Source organism: Echinops telfairi, unplaced genomic scaffold, assembly GCF_000313985.2.
Source record: "Echinops telfairi isolate 266 unplaced genomic scaffold, ASM31398v2 ScPeMD7_1;HRSCAF=3_1, whole genome shotgun sequence".
Lineage (NCBI taxonomy): Eukaryota > Metazoa > Chordata > Mammalia > Afrosoricida > Tenrecidae > Echinops > Echinops telfairi.
In genome coordinates this window covers 5,055,501-5,066,869 of record NW_022103897.1, presented here as the reverse complement: position 1 = coordinate 5,066,869, position 11,369 = coordinate 5,055,501, and positions in this window count along the sequence as shown.

The following is an 11,369-nucleotide window of genomic DNA, read 5'->3' as shown; positions in this document are numbered from 1 at the left end:
ATTTGGGTTTCAGTAATTCCTCTTGGTTACATTGCCCTTGATCAAGCCCTACCAGGCCTCCTACACCCTCCTCACCATCGATTTTTGGATCACTTGTTGTTCCCTTGTCCCTGGGTTGTTAACACCCACCAGAAGTAGATATCTAGGCCTTTCTTCCTGGTTCATTTTAGTCTTTAAACTCTGTTGCAATATGTTCAGCGTTCTAGCAACACTGACAGATAAGTTGACTTAAAGTCCTAGATGATAGACTACATCTATCATATTTGTTCTTGAAAAAGCTATCACTTTCTAGCAGATGTTTTTGTTTGTTTGTTTCACCCTTCTGTTGGCATTAGATTAGATTAGTGCTGTCCGCGTTCAGAGACTAAGTATGGATACTGAAATTTCAAATAAAGCTGAGTCATTTGGACATCTTTCGTATTTATATGTGACTGCCATGACTCACACACAGGTATATGAGTGTGTGTGAACAATGAGAGGCTGCAGGCGTAGGGAAATTGCCCATATCCCTCTTTGTGGATTTCAAATCTGGTGCTGTGATGTTTTTCCCCCCAAGAGTTTTATTGGCACGTAATTAACATGGCATACAATTGAGTAGTTCAATCGTTCAATCATATCAAGGGGAATTGTACAAACACCATCACATCTATCTTAGAGAATCCCTCTCCCCCCATACCCATGCTTTAATCACCTTTAAAACGAGCTGTGCAATCACAATCAGTTCTAGTGCTCTCTGGCCCCTCCCGCCTTCATTATTTACTCCCCAAATCTCCTTTCCCTCCCTATTGCCCATCTCCCACCCCTGCATTCCCTGTAACTCCTGGTACCAGTTATTATCCTTACACATCCACTACTCCTGTGCGTCACACCTGGGAAACCCACCAGAAAACAATTAAAACCAAATTGCACTAAGGTGGTTAGGATAGGATCATAGTAGTATAAAGACAAAACCTAGAAATAATGTGTGAGAGGGAGAAGACCTTCATCAGCCTTCAAAAAGCCAGGGAAGAAATTCCTGTCATGGAACAACTAAGAGATTCCGGTTGATAGGGAGGTCAGCCGGCCAAGTATCGCGTTTGATGCAGCATGGTCAAGATGACAGTAGTCTGTGTCTGCTTGTAAGGCTGTCCGGGACTCTTGCCTTTGACTCCAGTGGCTCTGTCAATAGCTTGGTCTGACTAGATACTCTGCAGATGGGTTTGGGGCGCTCACTCTCCTCCGTAGCCTCCTATAACTTGAGTGGAATTTTAGCTCTTCACCATACTCATTTTTTTAAATGTACAAGCAGTCCTCAGATTATAATAGAATTTGGTTCTTCAGTCTGTCTACAAGTAAAATTTGAATGTTAGTCAGAACAGTTACCTGGGCATGGTTTAAAGCTATTGACTTTTAGCCAAGTGTTTTCTTGCATTATGGTATATCTTCCTATTTAATAAAAGACATGAAAGTAATACTTCAAACCACACTAGAATATCTTTGCCATAGTAATAAGTAACAATGATAATAATATAGTAATATTTTGATGTCACCAAGTAGCAGCCATTTGTTATTATCAACCACTGGCTGTTAATGTACCTTGAATCATTAACACAATAGGATTTATGAGGCATGGTTCATGACTAGAAGTTGTATGTTAATTGCACATGGGTAATCAGGTGACTGTAGAGCTAAATTCTATAAAGGGAAAGTTATAATCTGCTTCTGCCAAGAACGTTCAGCTGTGTGCATTGTGTGTTTGTGTTTAAGGTGATACCTTATTATGGAAAATGCCCCTTTTAAACACCTTTTTAAAATTGAAGACCTCAATTTCCTGTGCTTTTGTCAGAAACATTAAAAAAAATCCAAAGTTAGCCATTTCATCAAAAGTAAGCATACAGTTATTTCCTCGTTTTTCCAGCTCTGTCAGAGAGCTCTGCCACTATTCTCTTTTGAGGAAACTTGTGTTGTGAGGAACAAAATGAAAGGAAACAGGCGGCTTCAGTTCTAATAAGATTTGTTTGTCCCGGGAACTTCATGTTCTGCTAGAAAAAGAACTTTAATTTAATTGCGTCTTATGTGATTTCTTGCTCTTGGCTTCTTCATCCTTATTTAAAAATGTTTAAGAAATTGATTCCCAATTTCATATATATTTTGGTCTACTTCTATTTTATATTGAAAAATCGAAACCACACCAAACCAAACGAACTTATTCCACCACAAGGCTTCAAGATCCTATCTTTTGGTAGTAGGAAAGATGACCCAGGCACCACATGACCTTTATTATCTCTTGAGGGGTCAACTCAATATCAGATGATAATGGCAGAGTTGCTGACGTATCTCCAATATTCATTCTTTCATTTTTTTCTTTTCACTATAATCCCAAACTCAGAATATAGATTGCATTTCTCAGCATTCTTCGCAGCTAGGTGTGGTCGTATGATTGAGCTCTGGCCTGTCGGGTGTAAGCAGCAATGATATGTACAACTTCTGAGAAATGAAGGTGGTTTGTTATCCTCCTCTTTTCTCCTTCATTCATAGAAGGTGAATGTGATGGCTGAGATGGATCACCCATTTGATCGTGAGTTGAACTTGCACATGGAGGTTATGTAGCAGAGCATACGTATAGAAGGAACCTGGTCCCCAACATTGTGGAAGGCCACAACAGCTCTGGACCACTTGCTTTAAGAGTTGTACATTAAGGAGAAATAAGCTTTCATTTTTTATTTTTCTATTATTAATAAATCACTTTATTGGGGGCTCTTACAGCTCTTACAATAATCCATACATCAATTGTAGCAAACATATTTGTACATATGTTGCCATCATCATTTTCAAAACATTTCTTTCTGCCTGAGCCCTTGGCATCAGCTCCTCTTTTTTCCCTTCCTCCCCCACTTTCCCATCTTCATGTTCCACTGATCATTTATCTTACATGGTCCACTATCTCCCTCCACCCACATTTTTGTTGTTTGTCCCCTGGGATGCAGTGGTGGCGCTGGTGGTTTTCATCTTATTTATATGTTTTAAAAATTTTTCCTTTCAAAAATGGGTAAACCCAATCCTAATAAACACAGGACAGCTTCTTTGTTGAATTCTGCAGTTATAATCTGAACTTTAAAAAATTATTCTGTTTTATTTTACTTTTCAAAATTAGATGTCTTTGGCCTTTTGGCTCAGTTTGAAGTCATTAGACAAAAGGGACCTAAGTTCTTTTACTACTCAAAAAAACCCCGATGTCTGTAAATATTTCCATTAGAATTGGTTGGTAGTAAATGCTCAGCCTTTGCTCATTTTCCTGGGTATAAAGCTGGAGTGGCTGTTAATTCTCTCAATGGTTTGAGACCTTATTCTTCTATTGTCTATGGGTTTGAGAAGTCAGCAATCAGTCAAATTGCCATTACTTTGTAGGTAATTTCTAGAGGTCTTGAGATTGTCTGTATGTCTTTGGCGTTCTGTGTTTTTATTGTAATATATTCATTATACATTTCTTTTTAAAATTGAGGTGAAATTGACATAACATAATGAGTATAATTTAGTATACCCACAATATCATGAAACTATTACATCTACTAGTTTAAAAATATTTCCTTCACTTCAAAATAAAATCTTATTTCTATTAAGCAGTTATTCCTCCTTATCCCATGGCAACTACCAATTTGCTTTTTCTTTCTATGGATTTATCTATTCTGGATATTTTATATGAAAGGAAACATACCATGCGTTTTTCATCTGACTTCCTTCACTTAGCATAATGCTTTCAAGGTGTGTCCACACTTGTAACTTCAATCTATAATTTACAATCCTTTATAGAGCCATATAATATTCCATTGTATGTACATACCACAACATATTTATCCATTCATCTGCTCATAGACATATAGGCATTCCCAATGCATTCATTATGGGAATAGTTCTGCTGTGAACATTCATTTATAGGATTTGTTTGGGTTCCTATTTTCAATTGTTTTGAATATATGTAGGAGTGGAATTGCTATTAATAGAGTAATCTACATCTGGTGTATGAGGAACTGCCAAACATTTCCAAACAGCTGAATCGTTCTACATTTCCACCAGGCATGTGCAAGGGTTTCAGTCTCCAGGTTCCTGACCCTGCATGTTGTTTTAAATCAGTTTTGAAAAAAATCAATAATTATCAGCGACTACTGCCACATAGCCATCTTTCGGTTGGCTACTTACAGAACTCCACATAGACCTTTGACTTTCCATACTTCTTTATCTCTCTTGCTTATGCATCATCTCACTGAAGCTTTGTGATGCATTTTGGATAATTTTTGGAGGTCTATATTAATGCTCTCTTCAACTACATTTTACTAGATATTAGTATCTTCTTAGTTTAAAAATCAAATACAATTACATCATTTAAAAATTATTTATTTTTAATTCTGATACTCTAGTACCTATTGTTTTCTGTTTTGTTTTTTGTTTTTTTCTGGTGACATTTGCTGTTCGTGTTTTGTTTCCCCAGGGATTTAGTGGATTTAGAATTTTAAAATTCATGTTTGAAAATTTGTGGGAGTTTCACATGGCCTGAGTTTAAAGCACTCTTCCCAAGAAGTCCAGCATATGCTAATCCAAGGCCCTTAGAGGCTAGCAATCTGGTGCCACTTTATGAAAGACTTTTTCCATATGTACTTTTTAAGAAACCACACAGACATGGGGGATTCTGATGTTAACTCCACATTAGTGGGCTTATGGTTTGAAGTTCTCAAGGGGAAGTTTTAATTAATTTATTATTTTTTTAAGTTCACCCAAAGTCAAAGCCAAAGCCAAAGCTAAGAGAGTCAAATATGCCCCATATCTCCTTCTGGGATATATTTAACTGTTTTCTTCTTCCACCCTCTGAAGTGTATGTATTCGAGGGACCCAATTTTATGTCAAAGCTCTTCAATCTGGCCTGTTCCCTTGCTTGTGTCTCACATTTTGCCAGGCACAGTCCAGTGGGGTAAAACAAACAAGCAAACGAAAAAACCCAATGAGCTGAAGTTTATTTAAGAATCCTTAAATAGCCCGAAGATGAATATTTTCTCTACTCCCCGCTTTCCTTTGTAGATTCACTCTTTTCTTTTCATCTCTGACGTCCAATTCTTTCCTATGTTTTCTTGCCAGCCAAGCTATGCATTCAAATGACATTTTAAATAGTTGATTCAACATGTTAGTTATGCCTGGAGGGAATAGTCTGCCATGTTGCTGGAAATAGAGTTCTAAAATGTGTTTTGTCTCATCTTTGGAAAAAGGACTTCCTTGATCACTTTATATTCATTAATGTTAACTCTTTTATTATCCCACCATTCCTCACGTTGGACAAAGAATTGTAGGTTTCTCTTAGTTTTCTTCCTTCAGTTTCCTTTTCCTTTTTATCTCTTCAGTGATTTTATATTTTTGCCTTTCTTCTTTATCTCTTCCTTTCCTTTTAAGGAATCCTGAACCTCAGGGCCCAGCCATCAGTGAGTTTTGATAGAAGGGTAAAAAAAAATTACTATAACAAGAATAAGTGAACAAGTGGGAGCTATGGTGGGATTATGCTTGAGGTTGAACACGGCAAAAGCACTGCTGCTAGGGTTCCAGTGGGTAAATGCACAGGTTTCCTCTAAACAAACGGGGTTGCAACATGTCTCGGTGACTAGTGGATATCTCCAAACAAGTTCTCTCAATACTGCACTTGCCTTTGAAGGAAAGGGCCAATCAGAACAATGGCTTCCGAAGACATCTGCTGGATCATTTGAATTCAAGTTCTGCTCAGAAAGTTATGATAACATAATCTTGATAAATTTTATCAAAGGACATAGGATAATCAAGGGGACTTATTAGGAAAAAGTTTTTTGAAATACAAAACTATATTGGTGAGGAAAAGATCAAGAGAGTTAATATCTAAGCTTTGTTTTTGTTTGTTTTTCACATTGTGCCAATGGGCCTGCTCATTCTTCAGGGGTAGTGAGAGTTGTCCATGAGAATTTCATTGAGAAACCATACCCCAGCCACCCTACAGCCTTGCTTGTGCCTTTTCTCGCTCGTTTTGATGTCCAGTTCAGAGATCATTTCAAGAGAACATGATTTGAGTCCCTCAAGAATGCCGATTGCACTTGTAATGTGATATAAATTGGAGAGCAGAATTCTTCAGGGAACAGTTCTCACTGATTCTGAGTCCTAGCCACCCTGTACAACAGAATAGAACTACTCCTGTAGCTCTTTAAGGAAGTAGAAAGCACAGAGCAACTGGCGGCTTTGAACTGCTGACCTTCCTGTTAGAACCCAAGGCACAGCCCACTTCCCCCCAGGGCTCAAGGAAATGGACAGAGAGATAGAAACACTACATTCTGAAGTGGATAGACTTAGATGTTGAGAGACAATGGTTTCTTATCTTTATATATTGGTTTAATACACATTTCTATGATTTTTGTGGTTATACTTTTGGACTTACCCTTGTTTTGTGATATCTCAGTTTACAGTCATTTGCATGATAAGTATGTCATGGTATATACTTTTGTACAGTTTAAAAGATAAAGTTTATTCAGCACACATCCCTTAAGCACCTGCTCTATACCAGCGACCAGGACCAGGGATAAGTAAGGCAGCTTCACTGTCCATGAAGTTCTTACTATTCACAGATGCTTACATACTAATTCAGTCACTAGGCATGTTTCGCACTCAGCTTCAGGGAATCAGAAAGGAGATTGGAGAAAAGAGGGACAACCAGAAGGCCTGTTGATGAAGCAGATGAGCTCATTATCACCCTGGCCTCTTACCAGACATAAAATCCCATGGGGTGGCTTTGGCACATCCATTCAGAGAGCTAAAACTTACTGAGTGCCTACTGAATATCAGCCTTCTGCTGGTCACTGGACCTCCATGGATGTAGAAGTCCTGCCTATCAGTAGCTGGTTGCATGAGGCTCTTGTGTAGGATGCCGAGTGCTGTGTGAGAGAATAGCACAGGTGCTCGATGTACATAGGGGTGGTGCCAATCTGGATGATTTTCTAGAAGAGTCTGTCATGAAACATAATCTGTTTATGAAAGTACCTCCTTCATAGACTTTATGAGAGTTTATACCATAGTTAGAGAGTGAATTGTTTAAACATTCTAATCTCTAGAAGTAGAGTCTTTTTCAGGGAAATAAACGTCATATAACTATTGCTTAAGTTATGCATACAATAAACATTATTGGTTTCAAATTTTAAAAAAACTGAATGGGAGCAATCTTCTTCTCTTGATTCAGTTGTTAAACTGAACATGGAACACAAACTTCGAGACACAGACTCCCGGTAAGCAAGAGCATAAACATTAAACATAAACATAAACAAAGGATCAAAACCCCACCTGTGGTTCCTTTACTTTCACAGCTTGGTGACCTTAAGTAGCCCCTTGCCAAAGAGTTGGCACAGGATGCTGAAAAACACATGATATTGTACTTCAGTATGTGAACACATCCTAATTGGGATGGAGTGAAATAATGACCTAGAGATAGGATTGTTTTTATAGGCTCCTTTTCCAATGGCCATAATCTAACATGGAAATAATTTCTTTGTTAACATTCAGTGTATTGGGATCATGCTTTATAGTAGTGTCTTAACACATGAAGATTTTTATCACAACATAAATGGAAAGAGAGAATATCGACAATTGATAAACCTTAATTAGATGAGCATTTCCCAGTGCGTGCTATGTCTATTTATGTACCTGCCAGTTGACTACTGCAGGGCCCAGCAGATGACGCACTAGATGTGTTCTTGGTTGTAGATCACAGCTGAACAAACTGCTCTGGAGTGTGAAGGGTCAATGCAGTGTAAACAGAAATCAGCAGTGACCTATGGAGTCGTTTCAAGACATAATAAATACCGTTTTCATGCTCTCCCCTGCCTTCTGCTGATTCAGATGTTCTCCAGCATCAGGGGGCTCCGTTCCAAAGCAGTATTTCAAATCCAGCAGACCATTGTATTTGGAGCAGGTTTTCTAACTGTGCTTTTAATTTGGGCAAAATAGCTTTTGAACACCTTCTGAAAAGAGCCTACACACGGAGCTCCATTGTTGTTATCATTGTTCGGTGTTTCCGACTCACAAGGACCCTATGTATAGTAGAAGGAAACACCACCTGATTCCGCACTGTCCTCACAATAGTTGTCATGTTTGAGCTCATTGTTACAGCCTTTGTGTCAATGGATCTCTTTAAGGGTCTTCTTCTTTTTCTAACGGACCCTTCATTTTTCCAAGCAGGATGCCTTTCTCCTGACATTGGTCCTTCCCGACAACATGTCTAAAGTGTGCAAGGTGAACTCTCGCCATCCTGGTTTCTAGGAGCATTCTGTCTGTACTTTCTTCGAGACAGATGTGCTTCTTCATCTGACAGTCCATGGTGCTTTCCATACTCTTTGCCAAGACCATAACCCAAATGCACCAATTGTTCTCCTGTTTTCCCAATTCATTACACAGCTTTCATATGGCTTGGGTCATGCACATCTTAGTCCTTAGACATTTTTGCTTTTTAAGGAGCCTCACTAAAAAGGATAAATCACTTTTTAGAACACTACGTTAACTCTGGCTATAACTACTCTTATGGATTGAATTGCATTCCCATATGTGTGGGGATGCAATATGTGTCAACTTGCTAGACCATTTGTTTCTGGTCATGTGCAGTTATTCTCCATTGTGTTATCTGATGTAATTATCCTCCATTTTTGATGTACTGTAATTCCTAACCTCTTTATGTTTAAGAAGGAACCCTGACAGTGTAGTGGGTTATGCATTGGCCTGCTAACCACAAGGTCAGCAGCTTGCATGCACCAGCCTCTCTTCAGGAGAAAGATAGGGCTTTCTACTCCCATGAACACTTATGGTCTTGGAAACCCACTGGGGTACTTCTATCCTGATCTATAGAGTTTCTATGAGTCAGAATGGAATTGCTGGTAGTGAATTTGAGTTTTTAAAATAAGTTTACAAAGCTTCATCATGGTTAAAACATTCAGTTGCTAAGCAAAATATCAGCAGTTTGAACTCTATCACACCATAGGAGAAAGATGTAGCAACCGGCTTCTGTGAATGTTTACAGCCTTGGAAACCCTTTGGGGAAGATCTACTCTGTCCCATAGGGCCATTATGAGGGGAGATCACCTCAACAGCAGTGAGTTTTGGTTTTTGTGTATGTTAATGAGGCATGATTACAGTGGGGTATATCTTGAGACACCACCTTATACGAAGTATGATCAAGTCATTCCCTTCCTAAGTCATATCCCCATTTTTACTCAGGTCATATCTTCACTTGAATCATACGTTTTGTTGTTGTTTTTCTTACAAAATGAAAAGAGAGAGAGAGAAAGCAGCAACAAGGGACCCCCAAGAAAAAAAGAGGTAGGAATAGTGTGATCGTTAGGTTCATTGTGCCAACTAGGCCAATAAGAGCATGTGGTCAGAGTTTGATCAGGTCGCAGCTTGATTGGCCTACAACTGAGATAAGGGAAGATGACCAGCATCCCATCTCTCTCTTGCTCCCTGGTGATTAGACCAGTGTGCTGCTGCTTTAGCTAGTTCTCTGCCTCAACCTGTGTGTTACACTACCTGTGGGCCGAGGCAACCCGTGGATTATGTTGCTAGAGCTTGAGGCTCCTTTGAGACCAGGTTTACCACGATGGTGCTGTGTACATTACTTGAGCTTGAGCCTGGTGGATCCTGTTGCAGTGCTTTCCTTAACTTTGGAGATCCCACTGGGCCTGCTGTGCTATTGACTATTGCTGACCCAACCTAATTTCTGCTGCCTGTGAGCAGACTCTGCCTCTATCTTGCTGAAGGGAAGGCTCCACTATCTGCTTCCTTGACCTTGGACCTGGCAGCCCAGGTGAGTTGAAGGACTTCCAGTATATTAACTGTTCCACGAAAGTGAGTTCAACTGAGCCCTCTGTGCTGCTGTGTGGATGAATTAGTTATTATATTCCTTCTTGCTATATAAACATATCCACACATATATGAGATCATAAGTGTCCTGGTTTTGTTTCTTTAGAGAACCCTGCCTAACACAAATATAGTGCATCCTTTGGACTCACAATCCCTACACTGAGCACTTCCTAGTCCTAGCAAAACACTGATGTCATCAAGAAACTCTATGTCCACAGATGTTGCAAGGAGACAATGACCTTTCCCCAAGTTAACACAGGAAGGCAGCCTTTCCTTAGAGCCTGTACCCTAAATTCAGATTTCTTGCCTTCTAAAATAAACTTGAGAGAATACACATCTGTTTTTTAAGCTATCAACTTGGGGTATTTTTGTTATAGCAGTACAAGGTAACTAAGACAAATTAAAAAAATCATTGTATTGGGTCCTCATGCAGCTCATCACAATCCATATATATATCCATTGTGCCCAGCACATTTGTACATTTGTTGCCATCATCATTTTCAAAACATTTTCTTTCTACTTTAGCCATTGGTATCAGATTCTCATTTTCCCCCCTCCCTCTCCCACTCTTCCTCCCTCATGAACCCTTGATAGTTTATGTTATTACTTTTTCATGTCTTACACTGACTGATGTCTCCCTTCACCCACTTTTCTCTTGTCCATCCCCCTAGGAGGGGGTTATAGTTAGATAGTTGTGATTGGTTCCCCCTTCTCCCCAACCTTCCCCTTCCATTACTAGTATTCCTATTCTCAATATTGGTCCTGAGGGGTTTATCTGACCTGGATTCCCTATGTTTCCAGCTCTTATCTGTACATGTGTTCATGCTCTAGTTTAGCCAGATTTTTAAGGTAGAATTTGGGTCATGATAGTGGGGTAGGAAGCACTAAAGAACTAGAGGAAATGCTTCCCCCCAGAAGAATTTATTTCAAAGGATGGCATTGAATCTGCAGCTCCGGGAGAGGGACATATCTGGTCAGAGCACATGGGAGCAGATGAAGGGGAAAGAGGAGAGCGTGGAGCACATCCTGGCACACCAGCCCTTGAGGACAATGATCCCAATTAGAGCAGCCAGTCCACAGAGAGGACCACATGGCTGGCCCCACTATGAGACATGATGCCCTTCACTGACCTATAGCCCTACAGGGGACAGCACCGGAGACACAGTGTGGGAATTGCACCCGATCTGATCCTGCCACACCGAGGCAAAACACTAAGGGGGTGCAACAGAACAGCAAGGGAATGGAGCAGCGAGGTCCCCAGGGAATGCTGAAGGTGGACTTTGGGGCCAGGGCATGGTGCCCCAACAGACTGGACTGGAAAACACTCCTAAAGGGCAATAAATTATCCTTGAACTAACTACAAGCTTTTGTTTCTTGTCGTGTTTTGTTTTGTCACTGGTTTGTTGTAGCTGTTTTGTTGTATATTGTTGCTTGGTTTTGCTCTGTCTTGTTTTTGTGCATGTTATTATCTCCGCAGGTCTGTCTAAATA